At 33.0% G+C, this 26,374-nt stretch overlaps 1 protein-coding gene across 2 annotated transcripts in view; it reads right to left on the bottom strand.

The window, feature by feature from the left end:
• LOC111034268 overlaps positions 1 to 26,152 on the bottom strand; it is a 44,253-nt gene extending 18,101 nt beyond the window's left edge. Inside the window, exon 1 of one of the 2 annotated variants that reach the window (XM_022315397.1) lies at positions 26,014 to 26,152. The gene's annotated coding sequence lies outside the window, so the exon portion shown is untranslated. Of the gene's footprint in view, positions 1 to 3,975; positions 4,104 to 26,013 lie in introns of those variants that run through there. The other variant, XM_022315398.1, reaches the window with a different exon arrangement.
• Between the last annotated feature and the right edge of the window lie 222 nt (positions 26,153 to 26,374).

Genomic DNA, 26,374 nt, shown 5'->3' with positions numbered 1-26,374 from the left:
CAAATAATACGCGAGCTGTATTGGCGGTTCGTTACGGCCACGAGCGACGCTTACTATACAGCGTGTGTAGAACGCTGTAAATGAAGTGAAATTTTGAACGGTTATTAAATCGGTTATAAGGATTTAAAGTTAAGACTATCGGAATGGACTAGTGCGCAGCTGACGTAGGTACACTACATATTATAATAAATATTATATACATGTATTACACCACGAAAAGGCGACGGGCCACGGTATAATATTGTATGTACTCCGATCATCTGAACACATAAAATATAATTATAACTTATAAGTATAACGAATCAAGTATAACTGGGTTACGTTATAGGTAGGTACTCGTTCGAAGTCCGATTTTTATGTACATTGAAATTTAAACAGAAAACGATCATGCTTTGGAATATGAAATCATAAACGTATACGCCGTCTTCGAAAAAAAAAAAACCATTAAGATAAAAATTGTAAGACTGTAATAATTTGTACTCGTTGTGTAAAAAAAATAATTCCAAAAGCCTTTATTTACTTTTCGAGAAAAAACGATTATGTTTACCTTTGAAAAATAATCAACTTGTGTAAGCCGCCATAGGTGTACCGTGTATTGCGACGGACACCCGCTGCAGCGGGTACATATACATTTTAGCACCGTTAAGCCACCATAGGAAAAGTCTTTACCCCTCGCACGTCGTGGTCGGTTATAGAAATTGTGAAGCTTTATTGCAGAAACGAGCGTAGGTAGATAATATGTTATATTATATTTCTCGTGATTTACTATTAATACTGTAGGTATACAGTGTGCGGTGCAAGCGACGACTGCAGCTGAATATTGCCCCAGACAGGGATACCGGCGGCTGCACTGTTCGCTGTCTGTTTATGGATGTGGTTTTTCAACTGGCCGCGGCATTCACGGTCGGCCGACACAAACGCGTTGGCCTCGCCCGGCGTGGTGTAAAAACCGATCTCGCATCGGTGGTGGTGGTGGTGGTGGTGGCTGCGGCGGCAATCGCGTCTCGTCTCGGCACACACCGCACACATAATAATAACTACGCCAATAATAATAATAATAATAATAATAATAATAATGGGCCCGGGTACCATTACACGCGAAGGATTATAATAATAATATATATCATTTGCAGCTGACAGACGATGCGATTCGTTATGTTTTTCGAATCGTTATGAGAGCCGTCTTTTATTGGTTTTTTTCTCCCGCAAATAGTTTATTTATTAGCAAAACCACTTTGCTAATATAACGTAATGAACTCGGTATTTGGATTTTTTTTTAAGAAGTATTGCCAGCGTATGGGCCTTATGGGTGGGGAGAACACTGTGAGCATTACTCCTCCCTACCCCACGGCTGGTTTGGACCTTGAGAATTTAAACAAAAATATAACGTGATGGCGTTGCTATACCGGGTCATCCCTTAGCTGTATGTTAGATATATAACTATACTGTATAAATGTAATAGACATTTCTTATATTAATAAGACTACTTATTTGGAAACATAGATATTATGTACAGTAAGTTAATTTTAATACTTAAAACTTATGCGTATTGATAACAATTAAAGTTCAAAGGTTCACTGGTGACTGGAGTTACTAAATTTCGCTCAGCCACCACAAGCATACAATGAGGCGTACATGCCCCAACATCTGCATCGCTGTATGCAGTTTACGCCGACTACTGAAGAACATATTATAGTAGGTACCTACCTACACTTTGCATGCTTATTGAGTATACATATATATAGTAATATGTAAATGATGGTGAATTGATTAATTTCAGCGCATTCGATAAGTATTATAATGATATGTCTTAAGTCGCTTATCCGCGTAATGGAGGGGTGGTACCAGAGTGAGCGCACCCTGGGTGAGGTCATCGACCATCGCCTTTTTTACTATAATATTATTAGGTATAATACCTACGCACGACACACGCGACGTCGTATGTATAGTAGTAATAGTATATAATGTATAAATGTGTATTAGCTGGATTCTTATATATATTATAGTTTATACTGCTGCAGGTGTACCGATATAGATATATACTGTACGTGTACATGTGGTCTTCGCGATATCAATATATTAATATAGTAATGATAAAATAATAATAATATGATATAGGCAAAGGGTAATCTGCTATAACATGTACAGTTGTAGGTTTAACGCACGCATTATAATGTACGGGGAGGCGTCGACGGTATCTCCGTGAGATCGTAAAACCTTACTTAGGTACAACGTGAGAGTGCGAGACGACGACCATATTATTATACATTAATATTATATACATTAAACATGTATCAAGTGTGAGTATAATTTATTTGAGATAGCGTGCCGATAATTTATATAATATTGAGCGTGTGTGTATATATACATCAGATTGTAAAAGATCAGAATTTGTTTTAAGACGCGTCGTGTGCCTGTGTATAATATTATATGACACGTTTAAGCAACATCATTTTGTTTTTTTTATCACACACGACGGCTAACGCGAGAACACGAAATGCGAGCTTGAAACAATCAAATAATTGTAGTCAAGCGCGCAGATATTATAATATAGGTAACTATTATATTATATTATTATGAATTTACGATGTCATTATTCGTATGGCGTAAACGACATTACCACGATAATTTAATTACACTCAATTATTATGTTATATAATTAACACACGATTGTATTATGAATAAAATGATAGTAATAATCTATACGGTTGAATTTTTGTTGTTAGGGAAATTTAAAACGTGACAGGCGAATACGCAACGCATTTTGTGTAGGCATAAGTATAAATTATAATGCAATTTAAGGTTAAATGTAAAGTAAAAACGATCGAGTTCCATATTTTTCCGAGTGTAAGAATTGTACAAAAAAACAACTTTTCACTAAATTTTAAATGTACATTATTACACTTCATAAATACTTATATTATATTGTGTATAAGTGGAGCTATACATGATTTATAAGACAGGTTTATGAAAAGAAATAAAAAATACAATAATGCATTATTCAAAACAATTACTTTGGTCGAATAAAATAAATGACAGAACGTTTGTTGTAGATGGGTTTTTTGATTATTGTACTTGAGGTAATACTCGTATATTGACTTATATTATAATATAGCAAAGGTACATACTACCTAGTGGAATTTTATAACTCAGACGATTGGCTAACCCAGACAATTTAAATTATACGTATTATTTCAATGTTCAAAACAATAAACTCGTTTAAATTCCAATGTATTAGTATTATGTATCATGTTTGTGTGTACATATTACGACAAAAGAGGAAAATTGCATAATATTTTCGTATTTTGCACGGAACTAGCTTATCATATTGTTCACCTTATAATGTTATACAATGTACATTTAAAAAGTAACATTGTTGTACGTATTTATACACGATTCTTTACAGTTGGTGAGAGTTTTTAAATTGTTGGCCACTAATTCCATACCTATATGTAAATTAGAATTTCACATATTTACCTTAAACTGTGAATGATTCGCATTTTTATTTCTACTTTGAACTCCACTGAATGATGAAATACTAAATTGGATTCATAATTTACAATTTTATCTAATGTTTATTAGTTTAATATACATATGATAAAATGTTGATAACAATTCTCTATAATGCTTATTTTTATTCTCAAACAAATGCAGATATTTGTTTAAAATGGTGTAATTAAACAAAATATGCTATACCTGTTGTTTTTTATTATTATATTTATTAAATATAACGTCATGGCACAACAGTTTACAAAAAAAATACTATTTGAAATTGTATCATTTGTAAAATTAATTAAATAATAATGCTGAATGATTAAATAATGAACCAAATAATATTGGCAATAGGTAGCGAGAAGAAAACGAGAATTTAAGAGAAGTTGAGTATTCAGCGAATCAATAGAGATAGTTAAAGAAATAAATGCAAGATAAATAGCTTATAAGTGCCTTTTTAATATAATATATTTTATAACTTACCATAATAATTAGTTCTACGAGTGAATAGAATACGTTTACGTATATAAATGAATAGATTTGAAATTAATTTAAGACTAAAACAATCATATATACCGGTACGGAAAAAGAATGAGTTAATAAATTATATTATGATCTAAAAATAATTGAATCGAATAAGAAGAAAATATTTTTTACAACTGACACATTTAAAGTGATTGTACAATTTAAATTTATGCAATAAAAATAAAAATGTAATAATATTTTGTGGGCACTTGAAAATAGAGACGTTAAGGATTTGTAACTGACGGAGTATCGAGAATAACTGCGTTTAGTAAATAATAATATAAGACTAACATTCATCGATCCCACCCACTTTCACCCCGCTAGACATAAACATCTGCCCGTTTTTGGGGTGGAAATGCGCGCCTACTTGGGGGAAGGGCCATTTCAGGGTTTAAAATAGAAAATCTGACACGCAATTCTTTGTTATTTTGACGAAAACGGCAATTTTCTGTTAAAGCTGCAAAACGACAAAGTAATTCGAGTTCCGATCAACGAACACACACAGAAGAAATCGGGTATGTACCCACGTTCAAACATTCAAGTCAACGAGAAACTATTCGGTTTAATTGACCACGAATGAATAATTATTGGTCGCTAATTCTCATGCGTATATATGAATAATTTGAAGCAATAATTTATCGGTAATATGATCGTCATTACACAACATTATATTTATTCGAGAAATGTATTGCTAATATATCACACTGAATACGGTATTTGCTCAGAGGTATTAAACTGTGTAATAATACGCATGCAACAATAGTATAAGGTATAAAGTACATCTAGTCCATTCTCATTCAGATTCACATTCTGATGAACCGCCCAGAAGCCGCGTCACGTTGTTCCAGAGGTGTGGCGATCGCACGTGGTGATCGTTATTGCATTTGACCTCTGGAAAAATCGAAGAGTGACAGCAGCACCGAGTGAGAGTGGATCGGGTCAAGTCCGAACGATTTTCAGTTCAGGTCACCATTATGATTCGATAATTGAAAAAAAATTGTATATTCAATTTTCGGTAGAAAGTGCGATGATATCATGTACAAGTAAACCACTATATAAGTATGCCAAGTTGGGACAAGTACAATCGACTAATATCGTTTGAAGTGAATCATATTATATATGAAATCATAATGTATTTTCTAACCATATGGCAATGAAAACACAACTACTATTATTAGAGAGCGAACAAAAATTATCTAATATCCATTATTTTACCATTATAGCGTATTCTGTATTATACACATCGTCAAACACTTGTATTATCACAATTACGGTGTGCATTATCACGCCATAATGCCATATGGAAGAGCCGAGAAGTTAACGATATGTCTAATAACATTACACGGGATGTTGCATTTTGTAAAATATTAAATAATATCATCACTGTCTGGCGTCTGCATCATAGAACTTGAAAAGAAATTTAAATTGTTTATTTAATTTATATTTATATAATATGTGGAACATAAAAAGCTAGTATTAATATGTCTATCTAATCTCAAGTGATATTTTAATTATTTATTATTGTATAATTTACAATTAGATAAATATAAATACACCTATACAAATTTAAATAAGAAAGTAAATAATGAATTGCCATCATCTTACTGTTTAATTATTTAAATTGAAACATTCTTTTAAACGATCCAATTAGAAAATAATAAATAGTATCGTTTGTGTCTGAATGAGAGAAAAAATTTCCGGTCAGACGTCTTAGTTGAAAGCCAATACGCTATGCTCGAGTGCGGCGAAGTAGCTTTGAAATGATTTATAGGCTTCCCACATAAGATACGTCTTGGAAAATAAAATCGTTGGAGATAAATCATTAAGGACAAGACCAATGGATCTACTGGAGTACAAATGACTTAAAGTCAGATTTATTTTAAACCGTTCGGATGCTGACAAACATATTTTAGTAAGGGAAAATTGCAAAACTATTATGAAATCGATGTTATTGCATACGCATTAATAGATGATGATATTAAACATAAAGATATTCTACCGATACATTATACATTTTAGCATACAAAGATGATGAACAAGCGAAAAACAAACATAAAAATCTGAGACACGAGACGCTGATAATTTTTTTATTCGAATATTTCCCGGTTTTAATATTGTGGACTCCTTCGTACCCATTCGCGTAAACATAGCTCAGCGACTTGTCAGTTTCTTACGATATAATAACTTATCATTAAAATAAATGTTAAACACTGTTATAATGTTGTTTACCATAATATTATAATATATATAGGTATATACCCGTAGTGTATATTATATGATTATATATATTTTTATCAATATAGACGTCGTCGGCGTATAGCCGCGGGATCGCAGGCGTTCGAAATACTGTAAACAGTTCGTTTTGCAAAAAAAAGCACAACATTGCAGTTGCAGCTGTATATATAGATAATATAACATACATTTTAATGATATACCTAGCCAGGGAATGGCGAGTGTAAAGTAAAAACTCGGACGGCTTACACCCGTACAATATAATATTATTATTATATATAATGACACGTTCCTTCCACACTTTAACGCATACACGGCGATGATGTCCGAGAGTTGTGCGCTGCTCACCTACGCAAACTGGTATGGTGCCGTCATGTATATAACTATATTGTTTACATTTTGAAAAACTACTATGTAGTTTAGGTACATTCCAATAAACTCGGTGGTATTATAGTTTATACAGCACATTTTTGTATAATATATTATTTTCAAATAATGATATTATTATGATATACACAGCGTCTGAATTATTTTTAAACTCGCAACGCCTATATAGGTACTTGCAATTGCGACGTCTATACTTGTCTACGTGCAAAAACAAAATCGTGCTGTGAACCGAGCTGAGCTGATTTTATATCATACATTATTTGACAGTGCACAGTTTTGCGCAACCGCGGGGTTTCGTCACGATCGACATTTATCCCTGACATTTTTTTTTTTTTTTTTTGGCATCTTATCTATGAACAAGTATCGGCGGATATATAATGATATCATGTTATAGGTGTAGCAACTCCGTTTAAACGAGCATAAATCACTGAATATTGTATTCTGAAAATTCTCGATGTATAGGTACACGTATTCAATATAAATTATAATATGTAATATCGTGATTCGTGACGACTTAATCATCATATATTAAAATAATACCCATAAAATATCCACATTTAAGTATATACAAATTGTTTTATTTTCAAGTACATATATAACCTACATGTGATACGCATTATACCTTCGTAAATCGTAATCGCACAACATTTAAAAAATCAAAATATATATTACAACAAGAGATTTAAAGTTAAGTTAATTTATTTCTATAATTAATGGTACAAGGCCGACAGATTGATATAACAAGGGAAATATACATATATGTACCCGCGTATACCCAATTATATATGCTTATGATTCAACTTAATTTTGGACGCGTCTGTGTATAAAAATACTATAGAAGTACCTAAATACATACCTATACGTATATTGTATTTTTCGTTTGTGAACTATTAGTAATACTTAGGTATTAGTAACAAAAATGTTTATTGTTTATGCTCTAAACCTAATATATTGTTATGAAACAAACAAGATGTATTAAAGTAAATTTCGGCTTTCTTGAGGTTTTACATTATAACCTGGACAGTAACCGACAATACCTACATCGGTATGGTTGTCTATATGCACTATGCAGGCCTAAGAAAAGTAGTAAATGCAGAGCAAATGTTAAAATATATACGTACGTATAATACCTATACGTATTTTATGTACCTATAATCATGTGCATGGTTATGTGGAACACTATGCTAAGGAGATATGCCAACTTTCATAAAATTAAGTGAATTCGTATCGTTCTTATACAACATATATTATTTTGACTAATAGACAGAGAGCTCTATATAGGACCTTGGATTCTATAAAATCATCTCGAGCTTCATTATATAATTAATTATAACATGCAAAAAATGTCTTACTATTACTTCAGATTGCTGGGTAGATACCTATAATATATTATCATTCATCACTGGATTTGATACACACAAATAAATAAACACATATTAATTATTAATTCAATCTCCCCGAGATGTGTGGTCTATATTACACGCACTAATGATGTAAATACTGACTCGTTTAACTACTCGGCTTAGAATATATATCATTCAATTAGACGTTTTATATTGACTTGTTCGATATACCTATACGCCAAATTTGGTAAAAACCATAAAACGCGTTCCTCGGAGTTATTGTGTCAATGAATGAATGGTTGCACATGGACTTATATACATGAAGTATAATAATAATTATAGTACTGTGTTGTCCGTGGGAGAGCCAATATAATACATATAAATAAGCCGAAAGTGGACTCAATCAAAAACTATACAATTATTTTTAACAGTATTTATAGACGAATTTGACGGACACGGGAAAATACACTATAATAGTAACAAAAAACGGCATCTAAATATGAAATCAGCTTACTTCAACTTCCGTATGACTATACAGTTCAAGGGAAAAGGGACGTGAGAGGTGTTCACACGTTTAAACGCAATTACCAGGACAAACCGATTTTCGACACACATCCTAGTCAAATTTGTACAATAAAAAAATTATTATTATATTTTAGGTGGGTTGAGAAGACAGTTGTTGTATTGTTCAGTGGCCTATAGGTCAGACAAGAGCGGAATTAGCCGTAGGACGCAGCGTTCAAGATCAAGGAAATCGAGATTGCACGCGATTGCCATGATTTATCCGCTACACCATCGTTGTTACAATATTACTGATATACTACTACACGAATTATGAAATGCTCTTAAAAAATAATAAAACTTTTTAATTTTTATTACCTTTCAACGCAGCGCGCATGTATGCACTTGTACCTATATTATATTGTATATTATGTACTATAATACAAATATAATATACATATGTGTATACCTATTTATAATATATCGATATAATAAACGTGTACTGGGTTGGAGTGTGCATGTAAGTATTACTTATATTATACATACATATATTATATTGTATACTATACATATGTACACATTCATTTATAATTAAGCGAATCGCATGACGGCCATTGTTTCGAGCCGAGGATCGCATGACTGTTTTAATGTGCGAGCACGCGTTTAAAAAAGTGAAAATTTCCGTCCACGAGACTTTTCACTTGGATCCGACGTCTTCCCATGATGGGCCCGCAGCCACGATGACTGATGACGGTCTTGTAATAGTAATATAATAACAAACGCCAAAACGAACGTTTAGAACGAGAACATCTGTAATGAACGCGTGTGAAGAACTTTCGAAACGGACCCTACATATTTTATTCGTCGAATATTTATACACGTGGATAATACAATATTATAATATATTACGACTAGAAGCCGTACATAACCATATAGAGCCGTCACTTATTATAGGTACATATAGGTACTGTGGTGCCGACGAGATTGCTCGCCCGTGAAAACATACACGGGCCATGAGGACGTATAGTCATGTACCTATATTATAATATTATGATGACATCACATCCGTGACCTTTCAAAGTTGAAGGGGTTTGAAAAACATCCATAGCCACAATATATGTACAACGTAAGTTGTATATAGACATATGATAACAACACCTCAAAAATAAAGTAAAAATTATGTTTCGAAATGAATTAATGATGCACGTAAAATGAATAATACATAGGTGCTCGGTATTTACTATGTCTAATTATATGTGTATATTATTAATTACTATTTAGTGATAGTAATTATTTACAAGATGTAAGATGTATTCTTTGGGTAAATATGTGGCCATAAGAAGAAAACACATAATGAAACAGGCCAAGGAATTTTAAGCGTCGGTGTTGGGTATCATAATCACGGCCATCGTCTTAACAGTTTATAGCGTAATTAGTATTCGATGAGCTCAAAATCCGTGGTACGATTTAAAAAAAAATAGTTTTAAAATATATACCGCAATTGATCTCCACAACTGTTGTACAGCTTTACTGATTTCATTAATCGACGAACCAACCCGTATCAAACCAATCAAACTTGATTACTATACGTATGACCAAAATTATTAACTTTATATCTAGATTTGGTAAAAACAGAAAACTCGTTTAAGAATGTCAACGAACCGCGGCGACCGTGACGAAATCCTAATAATAACATTTTTCCAAAGGGTAAGAATAATGAGATGTTGCATTTGAGATGGATTTTAAAAGTAGTGTTCTAAAACTTCGTGATCGCGCGTGAACTTTAAATGTTGTACAGTGAATTTAAGTTATGGCCACGATTCTCTGTAGCATTGAATCATTTGAACGTTTTGAACTCGTCAATTCGTACATATTGTGCACAAAAAACGCTGTGATAACGTGATTATAATACTATTGCAACCGGATACTAAAAAAATATAAGCAATTAACCATTGTTTTATTTGTTTAACGTGGACCATGAAAAAAAATCGTTCAACTAGGTATTACATAGTTGGGTACAATCATAATATACCTACGTCCTATACGCATATCTACCAGGTATCTATGTAATTTAAAACACGACCGTGGCTCTGGACTATCATTTTACGTCAATCTAACGGCGGTTTTACTCTTAACGAATTATGTCCATAGCGAAACGATAAAAATATAAACACACTTTTAACGCGTTTCACGAGTATACAGTTTAAATTTATAGTTTATATTATATTTATAATGAGCAACTTAGTATTTTCTTGGTTTTTTGTTGTTTTTCTTTCTTTTACGTTCTTAAATTAGAATTATTACGACACAAAAAACGATTTTTAAAACGATTTTATAAACGATGTCGTGAAATAGTCGCGGCGTGTCCTCGGTACTAATTTAATTTTAAGATTTGTTTAGATTTTGCGATTTCAACTAGTTTCATGACAATTTCAAATTACAATGTTTTCACCCGTTTCGACCCCTCTCTCGCGTGTCCACCAAATGATGTAACGAGGTAGGTCGTGGGTAGGTAGGACTGTATAGAGCGTCACTTGCTCAATACACAAATTACGTCAGTGGGGTTATTACAATTTACAATATACATACCTACAACCATCATTCGTCGATTTTCCGTGTGCCTTACATGTACCGGAATCGCATCACTCGAATTATCTCCGAAACGATCCGGCACAATCATTGCTCATAATGAATTAATATAATATAATAATGTATCCGAAAATTGTTTGGTTATTACCACGCGCGATATACTTAAAGATACGATACCGACAGTAATTAGTATGCAGGTTAGTATTGGTGTACTCGAAAAAATTTATCAAAATAAAAAACGTCATTATTACAAATTACGAAAGTACCTACAGAGAGACCGTCCCAAGGTCCATTTCGTGCGTTTGAAATATTTAGTATTATTATTACTTTTTTTTTAATCATTTCTTTTTCCATGGCCGTCGAAACCGCTTCGAATCATAACGTTTCGAAGCATATAATACGAGTCTCTTATAAGCTTAACCGAAGTCCTTGCCATATATATATTATGTTTATGTACTGCAAATAATAGTAATTATGTACCTACTATATAGGTACATATTTAAATAATACAAATTGTGTTAAATTATAATAATAAATAAAAAAATAAAACATCGACTAGATAGGTACTTACTTGTGAATTTGTACATAAACTTGTCAAATCTAAATTACCTACTTTATTTTTCAATTGGTATTTGTTAAGCATCTTGTAAAAATCGTTTAATTAAAAAGGATATTACAAATAATATTTTTAGAGCACATGCATTTCCTTAAAGAAAGTAAATTCAAAAAAAAAAATCATTTACAAAAAACATTTAATTGATGAACTAAATTGCATATGAAAAAAAAATATTTTTATTGTTCTGACAACCGTGGAAAAGTTTATACGATTGTAAAAGTTAACTAATTTTGTTTAAAATTGCTCGTAAAAACAATTAGTTTTACTAACGTACATGTCGACCTAGTCTCAAAGTGATTGTCCTTTACTTTGTTTGGGTAAGTTTCTCATTTAAAAAATACTTTCTGACAACATAATACATAAATCATTAGTTTAACATTTTCTTCTTCTATATTATGCGATACTATTTTATTATTATTATTATTGTTATTAACGTTTCCTTATTTCTGTTTTTACTGTAATTTGTAAAATATAGTGTAATTATCGTAATTAATAAGACCAAAAAAAAATAGCGATGTTTTGAGTGTAGTTTTGAAAGGTAGAGGTAGAGTAGAGTTGAAAAAAATATTACCTATGGTTTTACAGTTATGGTGTAGTTTTCAAAATAAAATGCACTGCGAATAATCAATAGACATTCGTCGCTTTTATTAAAGCCCAATAACTTACATTAGAAATTGCTTGGGCGTTTGGCATTCTATAATTACATATATTATAGGTATAAAGACGCACACGATGGTTATTAATTCAATAGCGTATCAGATACAGTTTTCACATGGATTTCTAGGGATGTACCGATAAGTATATAATCTGTAGCTATGATACGATTGATTTCGTTTTTAATTCGGTCGATTTGAAAAACGCAATAATAATAACGGGAAACAAGAGCTGTATACAGATATAATAAAACAAAATATACACCATAAGAAAAATAAAATTGATTGATAAATATGAATTATTATTATACCTTTGACGACTGATATATAGCTTGTGATATGGTACCTATTCGAAATAACTTAAGCACAGACTTCTACTATAATATTATACTACATACTAGATAAGCTCGATGACTCTGCCACTCAGGTCATAAAATTAATTTTGTTTCGCCATTTTTTCGAGTGGAAAGTTGACACGGAATTATGTATATCAATATTTCGATAAACTACACAAATAGATGGCTTTTTTATTCCGTGGGTATTTTTCCAACTCAAAACAAAACTATCTTATGTGTTCGTATTAGTCTGACTTGCTTACCTATTAGTCTACTATAGACTATAGATAATAGAAATCTGTGACTTTACCGAAGATACATTTAGTACATAATAATACCCACATATATTGAGGTATCTACAAATTTCGCGGGGAATGCGAATTTCTTAAGTATAAAACAAAGAGTTTTGCCCCAAGTGATTTTTTACTCCAGCTGTGTTATTTATGAAGTAGCTGAACAAGTAGTTATTGACTGGCATGTCATCCTATTAAATCGAATATTTTAAGCGATTGTGTGTTCATGTATGTATATAAAAAAATATACCTACATGTATTTCGAAAATAATATATAATTGAGCACACTACCACTTATAGCCTCATACTTACACGACATTCTATGATTTGTTAGTAAACATGTTTACGAGTATAAACATTAAATTTGCAACAAAAAAGACAACAAACTGTTTATATCGAATTGTCTAACTTTGCTAGTTTAGCGACGACGGTATATTATGAGTTATGTTCAATGGACCGTGCAATTAATAATCCACGAATTATCGAATTTCATGGGCGTAGTGAGAAAAGTGGAAATGTGAAGGTTCAGCGAAAATTAAACGGTGTCGGGTGTTCTAACGTCGGTACATAATATGTACATTATATTTTATAACATCGGATATACAGAGTGATTCGGCAAACGTGTGCTCACAAACATTTTATTCATACTATTTAAGGAGAGGGCGATACAAACTTCTTTCTTTAAAATGAGAATCTCAAATTTTTTTATTGTTAATCGTTAAGAAGATGATTTTTTTTTCGATATTGTTAATATTTACGGTTTCAGTCATTAAAATGTTTATATTTCAGATAATATTCAATAAAAACGGTTTCACATAAATGTAAAATAAAAACAATATTGGATCCCTGTATATTATATTATACTTCAAAAGTTTTTAGCAAATTATAAAATTTCAATGGAATAATGATATAACACCTAACTATATAATGTTCAAAGTCCCGATATCTTTCAAACCTATTATAAGGTACACAAATTTAATAACTCAAAAACTACTCTTTTCAATTTTGATTTTGATATTTTGACGTTTATAGCAAAGTAATTAATTTGCAAAACAATTTGCATTAAAAAAGAGTGATTCTCATTTGAAAATATGGTATAATAAATACCTAAAAATTCCAAAAATCAAAATTTAAATTTAAAAAAAATATGTATTTAACAAAATGGTGAGTATATACTTAGTGAATCACTCTGTGCAAATAAAACAATATGTCAGCATACCCACTGGATTATTATGTTTATATATACTATATAGGTTACTTATATTATGTATTTAATCATATTATATGTAATATAATATAACCAGAAGTTTACGTATTTCATTTTAGTTATTAGAACAAGAATAAAAATCTTGTTCTATTATAGTATCATATAGTATGGTGGTTTTCAAGTTTTCCGGGTATATATTGTCTATAGTCTATACATAGATCACATCGCAGATAATTACAGATGCTATATTTTAACAATTAAACACGGTACGTCATGAATTTATTATTATATTTTTAAGTGATGCGAATTAATTTGTAAATCCTGGAGGGAGTTGAGACTCACTGAACATAATCGATTGGGTCACAACAATTAGTAGTGTTTTATTGTTCAAACAAGTTACCGCCAAACGCAAAAGATACATGTGGTGAATAATTATAGTTAAGTAGGTATATATACATAGACAATACTGTTTACTTCTAATAATTTTAAAAGTTTGTAGTCAGAACTTAAAATATTTTGTTAAACAAGTAAAATAATAGTAAAATTGTATAGAGCTGTTATTGCAGATAAAAATATAATATATTATAATATCTCTGAATATGTTTCTTCGATTATTAGATCACGATGTTAATAGTGTAATTACAAATTACCAAAAATGTAAACCTTATAATATAACATGATAATCATCAGCCACGTTTCAATCGGCTACAAACCTAGATGTCCGGAGATGATTCCCGAGTTTTCCAAATTTAACGAAATACAATTTTTAATATTATGCATTTGTTTGAAACGTCATCCGCGATACGTGGGAAAGATAAATTATAATTATTGGTAACATTCGAGTGGGCGTGCGACAAGCTAGTGCACACACATTATGTATGTTAATATTTTAAATTATATTAAACTAATAATTATACTTAGCCTATCGTGTTTCTCGTTATAATGCGATAAATGCATAATTTGAAGGAACGGCTATCTGCGAACGGTTGTAATATTATATCGAATTACGTTTCGCCGCCGACAATAGCTGCACACCGCCATGCCACCGCGGTCCACGGCATAACATAATATATCGGCTGTACCCTGCAGTACCCGACTATAATACAATATTATAATAAACCTATTATACACCGCTGCGGCAGATAATAGGGTCAAACAATAAAAATCGTGCAATTACTCGCGAATCGCAATATGCAGTTAATACGTACTATTATAATATACGATCTGAACAGCGTACGCACAGATACGTACGTAATACGACTGTTTTTACGTGCGTGCGTCGTAATAATATTCCGCCGGGGATTCTGTTGAGAAAAATAACTCGAGTCCTATAATATAATAACGAGAAAAGGGTGTGACCGTCGCCACGACCGTTTATGTACACACTATACTCGGACGGCAGCGGACGAAGCAAACTGTATTTTACCATACGTCATTAATCATTATATTGTGTTCAACGCTGTAATACCGTCGTCGGTACCTACCTAATAAGCATGGTAATTAGGTAATAACTAATAAGCATTAGCCGGCGCTGGAGCACGCGAGGAAAATAATTGAAACATTCCGTTTGTTTTTGGAAAACAATAATTTTCGCTCACAATATACGTCTCGAATTTTATAGTACGGACGGCACTTGTCCATCGATGCCGGACCATAATATACAATATAGGTAGGTAATGGATACATGTGGGCAGGCAGGTACTTGCACAATGCAGTTCGTGATGATCTTTATGGTTTTTTTTTTCCTCTCCGTGATGCTGTATAGTGAAAACGAATACTTTTTTGGCATTTCTAATATATACGATATGTTGTATGCCTTCTGCGGGAATAACATATAAATATAATATACAACCTCGTAACCGGCTCGCGTGATCCGTCCGAGTGAAACTATCCGCACAACGGAGAATCGTGTGATTGTGTCGCCGCCGCCACCGCCGTACGTATGGACCCACAGTGGCACACCGGATATCGTGTCGTCGATCGCCGATCGAGTATTGGCCGTGTGGGCAACGTGCAGGTGTGCGCCGCTCGTACACAATATCATAGGTAGGTATATAATAATATTATGCGGAGATACCCATTTGTAGATCGGCCGGCGCACGACCGGGAGATCGACGAAAACGTGAGAAATCTCGGGGCGCGCGCGCGACGACCGCAATATAATAATAATAATATATATACCTTTTGGTATATATTATTGTAGTTGCGATCAGATCGAGGAAGTTACTGCATGGCCAAATTGATTATTATTATTATTAGTTGATTTTATCTTTTTTTTAGACGGCAAATATTGCGGAATAGACCGTTCATGTTTGCCAAAATAAATAATAAATAATAATATATACGGCCATGCTGACGTGATGTATATTGTGTGATAATAATATTACGTAGTCGAATAAGTTCCGTGCAAAAATAGGATACTTATTTGGTTCATTACCCCCAAACGTTACTTTCTGCAAGGTGGATCAGATATTGTTCAGCTTTAATAGAAGATTTCTAAACGGGGTTTGAACGCTTCATACTGTGATAATCACTCCATCACGGCGTCATATTGTCCATATTTTCGTATCCAATCCCCCACGGCCTATATACAATAAATGATATGTGAAATTGAGAGTGTGACTTTTTTATGACATTTTCTTGACGGACGAAAGTAAACTTAAGTAGAGCTCTCTCTAAAGTAGAGCTTCGATCACAGTACAGTCGCGTCGCGTATGTGAAAATTCTGTAAACGTGACAAAAAACACACTTTTAAATAAGACACATGGAATAACCTTGTTTGTCATCTAAATGTGTGCGATTTGCTGGTTATTTTCTCGTTTTTAACTGCGTTACGAACTTGATGACACACGTAATTTCAATACACGCGAGTTTGCGATTATTGTTGGTATAAAATAATATTATATGTTTGTGTTCGTGCAGTGACGGCCGAGTGGGATCGTCGTCGAAATAACCACCGTGACTCGTGATAGTGTTGCGATTGTCATGATACGTTATAAAATATAATGTTATATGTTATAATTATATTATAATGCAGCGGGAGCACGTCGGGACCGTATAAAACGCTCGCTTTTCCCGATGCACGAACGGTCGATTAAAACGGCGAAATCAAACAATAATAATAATAATAATAATAATAATCGCGGCCAAAGGACAACCGCGTAGGTAGCGGCGGCGGTGGCGGCGGAAGTAGAAAGAGGAAAGAAAAAAATATTCCGTTTTTTTTTTCTGCATCGGTTCTAAATACTAATGATTCGGCCGGATAACGAATTGGGCGTGCGTATTATTAAAAATAATTTTTCCTGAGCTACACACACACACACACACACACACACACATTTTGCCCGATAAACGTTATATATTGTTCCGTTGAATGTGTGTTATTACTTATTACGGACAGAGTCAAATACGCACACGCACACATATTGTATATTATATATGTACACCTATAGTTAGCGCGGCGGCGGCCACTTTCTTACGATGCACACACGTAGGTATTATAGACGTATGCGATGTTTTAAACTCTCGCCCGAATCGCATTGCCATCGGGACGTACAAAATATTATTATAATATACATCGCAGTCATACCTTACAGATAATATAATATTGTAATATTGTATTGTACGACTGTACCATATTTTTCATTGCGGACGAAGAATCGCCTCCTCCGCCCGCATATTATGACGAGCCATAGAAAAAATACAAAACAATTTCACTATTTTCGCCGTCCATCGCACTGTTTGCCCATCACGATTCGACGTCGTGTGCAGATTCGTTTTCGGAATATATTATACATTAGGTCCCGGCACATAAAAGATCCCTAGCTATATATTATAGGTACATCTTATCGGAGAGGTTGTACGCTTAGAATATATTGAACATTATTATTATAAAATATTATATTATGATAATTGTGTGTACTGTGCACAACCGGACACGCGCGACGACGGCTATCGGTCTGGTATTATAATATAATATCGTAACAATATAATCATAATAATAATAATAATAATTGCGATGGCCGAAAACGGCCATGTGAATTCTGGGCTGCGTTCGCTTTTCCGTCGCGAGTTTTTCGTCGTGAAACCTGCACACGCGCGTGAGTATTATATTATTATTATTATTATTTCTGTTATTGTAAGATCGTGACAACAGGCACGCACCCCGTCCGCGGAGAGAAACAATATCACATAACACTAGTTTTGCGTTTCTTTGAAATTCTGCACACATATTTAACATATTATAGTATTATACATACTGACATGAGTATTTCCGTATTTGTATAAATTTTAAATGTCTCAAATAATATATGGTCAAATTATAATTATATTCTACTCTGAAAGGACGAAATAATGATATTGAGGTTCTTTTTGGATTCTTTTTCCACAAATTTGCTACTCTGCTCTCGACACTAGCTAATAATTATATATATTGTGCAGTGATAGTACGCGTCGTACCTACTGCAGTTTATAATATTTTAATATTTTTGTCTTAATATTGAGCCTTTGAGATAAGTACCACAATGCCGGTTCTACAAGTGTCCCTTTATTTCATTTGATACTATTCATTTTTTTTTTTATTTCCGACGAGATTTCCGATAACGCGGTATCACGAGGGCGTCATTTAATACAAACATTTTTTGTAACACACGAACGCGTTCGTTATTTATTATAATACATTATTTTGTAGGACATCGGGAAGTCCTTATATGCACCGTGCAACCCCATTTTTATTTTTATTTACATATATGTGTGATACGCCGATGCACCCGGTGACCCGCTGATGTTTCTGTAGGTATCCATGGGTATATAATGGCTTTCGAGACGAAACAGAAAGTTTGAGATGACCTACGATATCGAATCCATTTGGCTGTGTACGCATATTTTGAGGATCGAAAGCAATGCGCGTTTTACATAATTTTCAGTCACAAGCTAACAATTTTCCAACAACAATACTCTGAGGTTTTGACGCTTAGAGACTATATAGAGTGTTTCGATTTTTGACCACAATCAGACTTCACATTGCCAATTGTAGTATGCACAACATCACATAGATATAGTGTTATACGCACATGCATAATTGTAAGGTATTGCGTACATGCATAATCATATAGTCACCTATGTAATGTACGAAAAGTGAGTGGTATAAATGTTATATGTGTAAACGTACCAAATGTGGTCTAAGTATTTATACACCTTGCGGTAAAATTGGGTTTTACGTGTACGTTCAAGAGAGTCGGTACTAAGTGGAAACATTATTACAGCCGCTTGACGATTTCCGTGATAAGCATTCGAAATCTGTTTTACTTTACGTACCTACCTATAGTGCATAATTTACAGTTATACAAATGTATTGTATCATAGGTAGTTGGTACTATATAAAATAGTATACCTAGATGCCAAAATATTTTTAAACAATACAATATTGCCACGAATTGCAGTTTGTGAGGGGAGCAGATTAATAAAGAGTAATAACATGCGTCCAAAGAAAAGTCAAACCTTATTCTAATTCTGCAAGTTTTTACGTCCTCAATTATTGCAGTCAGAGTAAAATAAAATTATTGATTAAAGGAAATAATTTATAATAGCCATATTGCGTGTTCTATGGCTATTTCCAATGTTGTCATCTCATCGGATACTTAAATTTTGTAAATTAATGCGCAACTGTAGGATCAAAAATCACGACCATCGAATGTAACTCCAGTAATAATTTCGAAATAATGAAAACGAAATTGATTGTAATACATCATACATTATTTAGATTACCAATCGTATTATGCCGATACTATTACAAATCTACCACTTATCATGCCACTACCACAACGCCACTGCCATCACGACATCATCATATACCATATTAGTTAGATACATTTGTTATGTTTTAAATTATTTGATATAAGGAATGTATACCAGGCCCATATACAAGAAGAAGGGGATGATTAGGGGTTTATTTTTTAACCCTCTTACAGTCTTACACCACCATCAAAAATTGATCCTGAATACGTTATTGATGTATACGCTAAAAGAGATTATTTCGAGACAGCTTTCATTAAAACATAAGTAACTTAATATCTGTAAATCCTTATATGTAAAATTAATTAATACGTATAAAAAAGTATGTATACTTAATTGAATGAAATACATATTACTTAATTATCAGGTGTAATTTTCTTTTCAAATCGTTAATTTTCTAAAGAGTTGTGTGTAAAATAGAAGTCTTAAGAATAACTAAGTGTATTTAATAATATTTATTTTTAACTATTATAGGTAGGTATTATTAATTATAATATTGCGACTTATATGCATAAATATAATGTTATGTTCCGTTGGTGTTTTTGTTTCAATCATTAACATATATATCATTAGATATCAACTTGACTCATAGTTTAGAAAAGCTCATTGTTTTACTGAAAGTAGATCAAATTTACTATTAGAAAAATATATTAATAAGCTCGATGGCTTATATTGGTCCATATGAGAAATCCTAGTTGTGGTTTTAAGGCCAAATTAGACATTATTACGCGGTTTGCCTTGTTCAATTCGTCTTATTGAGTGAAAAATTTCAAGAATTTTAAACCAGAAAATTACCAGATATAATAATGTGGTTTTTTCTATACTATAGAATCTATAGGATTGAATTATTAGAAAGACCTCTTATAAACATCATCGTATAGTCGACATTAGTCGTATGACCCAGAGGTAAATAAAAAATAAAAACAATAATAGGAAATAATTCGACCGTTATGGTGATACGGTCCGGTAACGTCTTTAATAATACAAGTTAATACAACCAGCGCATCCTCTTTCGAACTGAGTAATAGATGTGTAAAGTGCACGCGTACATATAATACTATTATATTATTATCGTATACATTATAATATGCTATCAACAATTGCAGTTTTCCCGTTTAAAATACATAATAATATACCTTCGTGCATTTCATACCTCGTCCGCATACATAATATTTTGCTGATTATTGGATTATGTACCATTAGGTACCTATATGCATATGTCTGCAATATGTTTTTAATTGTATTATTGTCCAGGACCGTTAAGCATACACATGCCTTTATGGACATGTATTCGTGAAAGTCTAAGACAGTTGGCGATTCGTTATAGAATAAAAGAAACAATCAAAACAATGTACGATTACTTGTAGTATAAAACGTCAATTATTATAATAATATAAAAACAATTTACCACAAACAATTAATAGAAAAACGACGCTGTGCCATTACACTTTTCATTGGATGTACCGAATATGGCGTACATAGTAAATAATAGTGTACAGATGTGCGAAATATATATTTTCACTTCCGATATTGTTCTATTAGAAGTAGGTTCTAACCAGCAGGTGTGTTTTGTATTTCTAATTGTACAAAAAATCGTAAATTAAATTTTGTTGACAAGTGCTCATCATTCAGTTTTTAATACATACTTGCAAAATCGTTAAGTATTTTTATTTATAAAATATTTGTTTGATAGGTAGGTGGTATTGTGATAAAATATTATTTTTTATAAATTATATTTTAATCATAAATCAACAGAAACGAATAAACAATATCATTTTACAAATAAAATCAAAAATGTTAGTCAACTAATTAATCTTTGATGTCACTTAAGAGAGACATGATTTCGAAATTTGAGCACCGCCGCCAATATATTGTGGTTGTATAATATACCAATAAGATTTATCCTGCTCAAACCGGGTTGGTATCTATAGCAAATATCGACCTTTTGTTAAAAAACAATCACTCGCGTAATGGGTAGGTATGTGCAGTCCATACTAACTTTTGTACTCTTTAACCTGAAAATATGACAGACGTTTTGGGTTGAAATAGGAGTTTTTGTACGTCTGATACGTGAAAAATTCTTCGTCAGCCCCGCGGGTATGAAATCAAATGTGCATCGTTTTCGTTCATCACGTGTTGACGTTCCTGCCGTTCGTTATTTAGATAGAGAGAAAGAAATGGCCAATATGTGTGCATTGCGCTTACATAAACATTGTTTTGTTGTTGTACAAATCTCTGCGAAATCGCGATTCGGCAAGCGGAATACATCGCCACCACGTCTGTTTGACTCTTGTATAACTTAAAACTGTATAATATAATATGATATATACATATATTAACGCTCTGATACGGTTGCAATGTGTTATGGAGTAGCTGCACTCGTAATCGTTTTTGGCGCGTGACGCGCTACAATTTATAATTATATTTATACGTAAATATATGTGTGTGTGTGTGTGTGTGTAAGTAAAGCACACAGACAGATATGTACAATACGCATACCTATGTAGAGTTGCTAAACGAAACTAACTAAGCGCGGGACCTGACCGAAAATGCGGTTCGCGACGAAAATATAATAATAATTATTATCCGACAGAACGACGATGAAGAGGACGATAACACGCTGTTCTTGCGAGACTCGTAGTATTAATACTGCGGCCAATACGAAATACAATATTATATTCATATAATAATATCACAATATATTATAGCGTGAGAATTGGCCAATTAGCTGATGACGACGGAATTTCGAGTGCAAAAATAGTAAAACCACAAATCACAATAGTTGCTTAATAGCGTTACATAGGTGCACCTCTCCAAACGGAATTATCACAACGATACAATACGCGTTGTCTGTTACAGCGAACGTCGGGATTCGCGTATATCTGTACACCTATATAATACAGATATACCAGCTAATATAACTCGCGCCAAAAATCGAGTATTGGGCAACGTATAATGTATATTTTGCGTGATAATGGAATGTATTTACGCGATAATGGACACCGCGGAGAGAGACCGACGAGATATGGCTGCTGCAGCGGTTAACCTTTACCCACCTGACCGTATACCGTAAAAAACACTTAAATGTCGTTGCAGAGTTGCGTAAAAACGGCTGCAGTCGTACACAACTGTCTTGTGCGCCGGGAATCTCGTCTGCCGCAGAGCCGGAATCACCGCGAGTGCCTCGGGACTGTATACGCTGCACCAGTACAGTGTGTACACTCTTCCAGCAGTGGCTGTACACAACAGTATCATCTTGACTTTATGCACGTCGAAAAATAATGTAATAATATATAGACGGTGTGCACCCATACGTATATATAGGAATTTACGAGCCAACGAGGAGTCTTGCTGTGAACGCGCGAGCAGTGTATAATGAAGGTCGTCAAACCTGGTTTCGTCTATACGCCAGAGAAACTCATTAATTAGTTATTCATTTATATATATATATATATATAGAATACTGTCTTACGCGTATTATAATATTAAACATCACACACTTGCCGCGGACGAGTACTCGGAGTAACGATTCCACCACCGCGCAGCAGAGGGTCATCGAATCGAAAACGATTCAACGCGAATTTCAAACCAATGGTTTTTTGTGTAGTACATAGGATTTCACTAAGAATTTACGAAAAGCTCACCGCGGTCTAATGGCATTATTATTTGTCTGCACACTGTCGTACTACCACAGAAGTTTATTATATTGTTTGTATTAGAGAAAAACTACGAACCTCGCAAACTAACCCTCTAATAGTAAACTAGGTTGGTATAAATATATAACATATTTTACTGCATTTCGGGTACGAGCGATGTATGACTGAAACATCTGAAAATCACCACGAAACATAGATTGAAATTCTGAATTGTGTTCGTTTTAGGTCAACTAAGACCACGTGTACTTAATAACTATACCTACCTAGCATATCATATACTCATGCAAACCGGAAATCGACAGTAATATATTAATGATATGACGTGTAATATATGTTAATTTTTTTAAGCGTCTCATAAATTATTTTACCTACTAATTTAGTACCCATATATACCACCATTACCGTCATTACTTATTGGAAAAAACTACAGTCTTCGTATGAATGAAACATAATATGCTATTATTTAAAAAAAAAACTCTAATGTTGTGATTCTATTTTCTAATTTGATACTGATCTAATTACAATATTAAGAAGAATCTGTACATATATCATATTCAAATTTCATATATCTATCTTTTTGAATAAGAAACATGTAAGCATTACTTTAGATGTAGAAACTATACTCATGTTCATATGTATAATCATTACTCTAGACATAATTCAATATATCATTTACATCTACTTATGTATCAAAAAAACGTAATTGATATATTGATTAATATTTAGAATATATATTGTTTTACTCGTTTCTCCTTACAATATTATTAAACTTCAAACGTAACGTTTCTCGTTTAGTCGTTAGTAACAATTTGTTACAATGTTGATAACTATAGGTTTGAAACAATTGGTGTTATTAGAATATTGTATACATTTTACATTGTAACTATTCAGTAATCTTAATAAATCAATTAGTGTGCGTTGTATTTATGAAAAAAAAAATTAAATAATTTCTAAAATGTATTATTTGTATTTCTACATATTATACATTCAGATCGTTTAAAAATCGATATGTACTTCTGTATAATTTTTAGGTTTATTACAACGGAAACTAATACAGAACAGGTGCTGTTTATTTTATATAGCGTATGAATTTTTCTCGTACATTGAAATTGTGATTGATGATCAATGCGATACGGATAAAGAAAAATGTTTTCTATTACATTTTAAAATCTTGTTTTTGATCAGGACCCTGGCGATCTCTAACAATAGGTTGAAGCCAGTGCGAATCGTCCTTTAAAACCACCATAAATAATAAATCACAGAAAGACTCATATTCACATGATGAAAGAGGCAATACAATTATTGAAATCTTGTACAAACATGCAAGTGATATAAAAATATAAAAGTCAGGCAATAAATGCGGAGTTAGTCAGCTACTTTGTTAGTGAGGGATACATAATATGTAATTTTCAGAACAAATTATAAATCTTTGTATATTTATAGTTTATATAGGTACCAACATAAGTTTTGTTTGAGATTGTTATAGTCATTATAGATCAAATATTTCGAATATATTATGCATTTTCGTTGGGCACTAGGTATAGTATATAGAATGTCGATGACTTTACTAATATTATAATGTAATAAAATCCGTTCGTAATGCCTATAGAACCGGCCTCCACTTGTGACTTTCAGGCGAAACGACTTCCTGAACGTGTGTACCGTAAGAGGATAGTTATATTGTTATTATATACTGCGCATATTTAACATTGAGACACGCGACTTGCAGCACATGACGACGAAGGCCGAGATTTAGAAACAAAATACTATACCTATTAATTTTACCGACAACGATCCAACAACATTTCACCATTATTACGAAAATACTAACCCCCTGTAGAGATTTTAACGCCCCATAGGCATCGTGATTAGTGGGTTCAGACATACAATATACAGCCAGGGTAGTGTGAAGGAAGGAGGGCCTCCTCGTTCGTTAAAATCCAATACTATTTTTTATAAGAATAAAATATTCGAATCGAGAAAGTCCATTACTTCCAACAAAAACCTCCTGTACAGTAGTCAACGGTTGAATTTTAAAATATTATACGCAGGTAAAATGTATATGCAGTAAGACGACGACGATCGTATATTATATATTATATTAACACCGCAGTAAAGACGGTTATAAAACAGGAAGATTATCGAAGTAGTATTTTCGATTGGACGGAATCTCCATTATTATTATACCGACCAAAAAACTTCAATTTCCGGGAAAAACTAGACTATAACATCCCCAAAGTCGGCGATCCGTATACTTATTTATACATGTATACATTATACACCTATTATACTACACTACACGTGTATAGTAAAAAATACACTTGCACCGTGTGAACCAAAAAAAAAAAAAAAACAAATACTATAACATTTTAAAAAGAGGTAGGTACTCACCACAGTTTAAGCAGTCATCCGAGTCGCACATGTCCATGGGGTTCGGATGTGTGTTTATAATATACGGAACTCACTGAACGCGCACAACAGACGACGCTATCGCTACACGACCGCACAACGGAATGAAGTATGGACGACCGCCACCGGACACACTTTACCTGCCGTGTTATCCTCCCCCCCACTACTGCTGGTAGCCGACCAATGTTTTAATTTTTTTTTTTTTATTATCATCATTCACTGCACCACAAACGCTCTGTATGTTCACCACCTCCCCGCCCCCGACCTCGCCACTACCACTACTTTCTCATACACATATTATATTTAATATATTATACATTTGAACCGCCGTGCCGTTGAATGG

This window comes from Myzus persicae, unplaced genomic scaffold (assembly GCF_001856785.1).
Source record: "Myzus persicae strain clone G006 unplaced genomic scaffold, MPER_G0061.0, whole genome shotgun sequence".
NCBI classification, from domain to species: domain Eukaryota; kingdom Metazoa; phylum Arthropoda; class Insecta; order Hemiptera; family Aphididae; genus Myzus; species Myzus persicae.
This window is presented reverse-complemented; position numbering and strand designations above follow the sequence as displayed.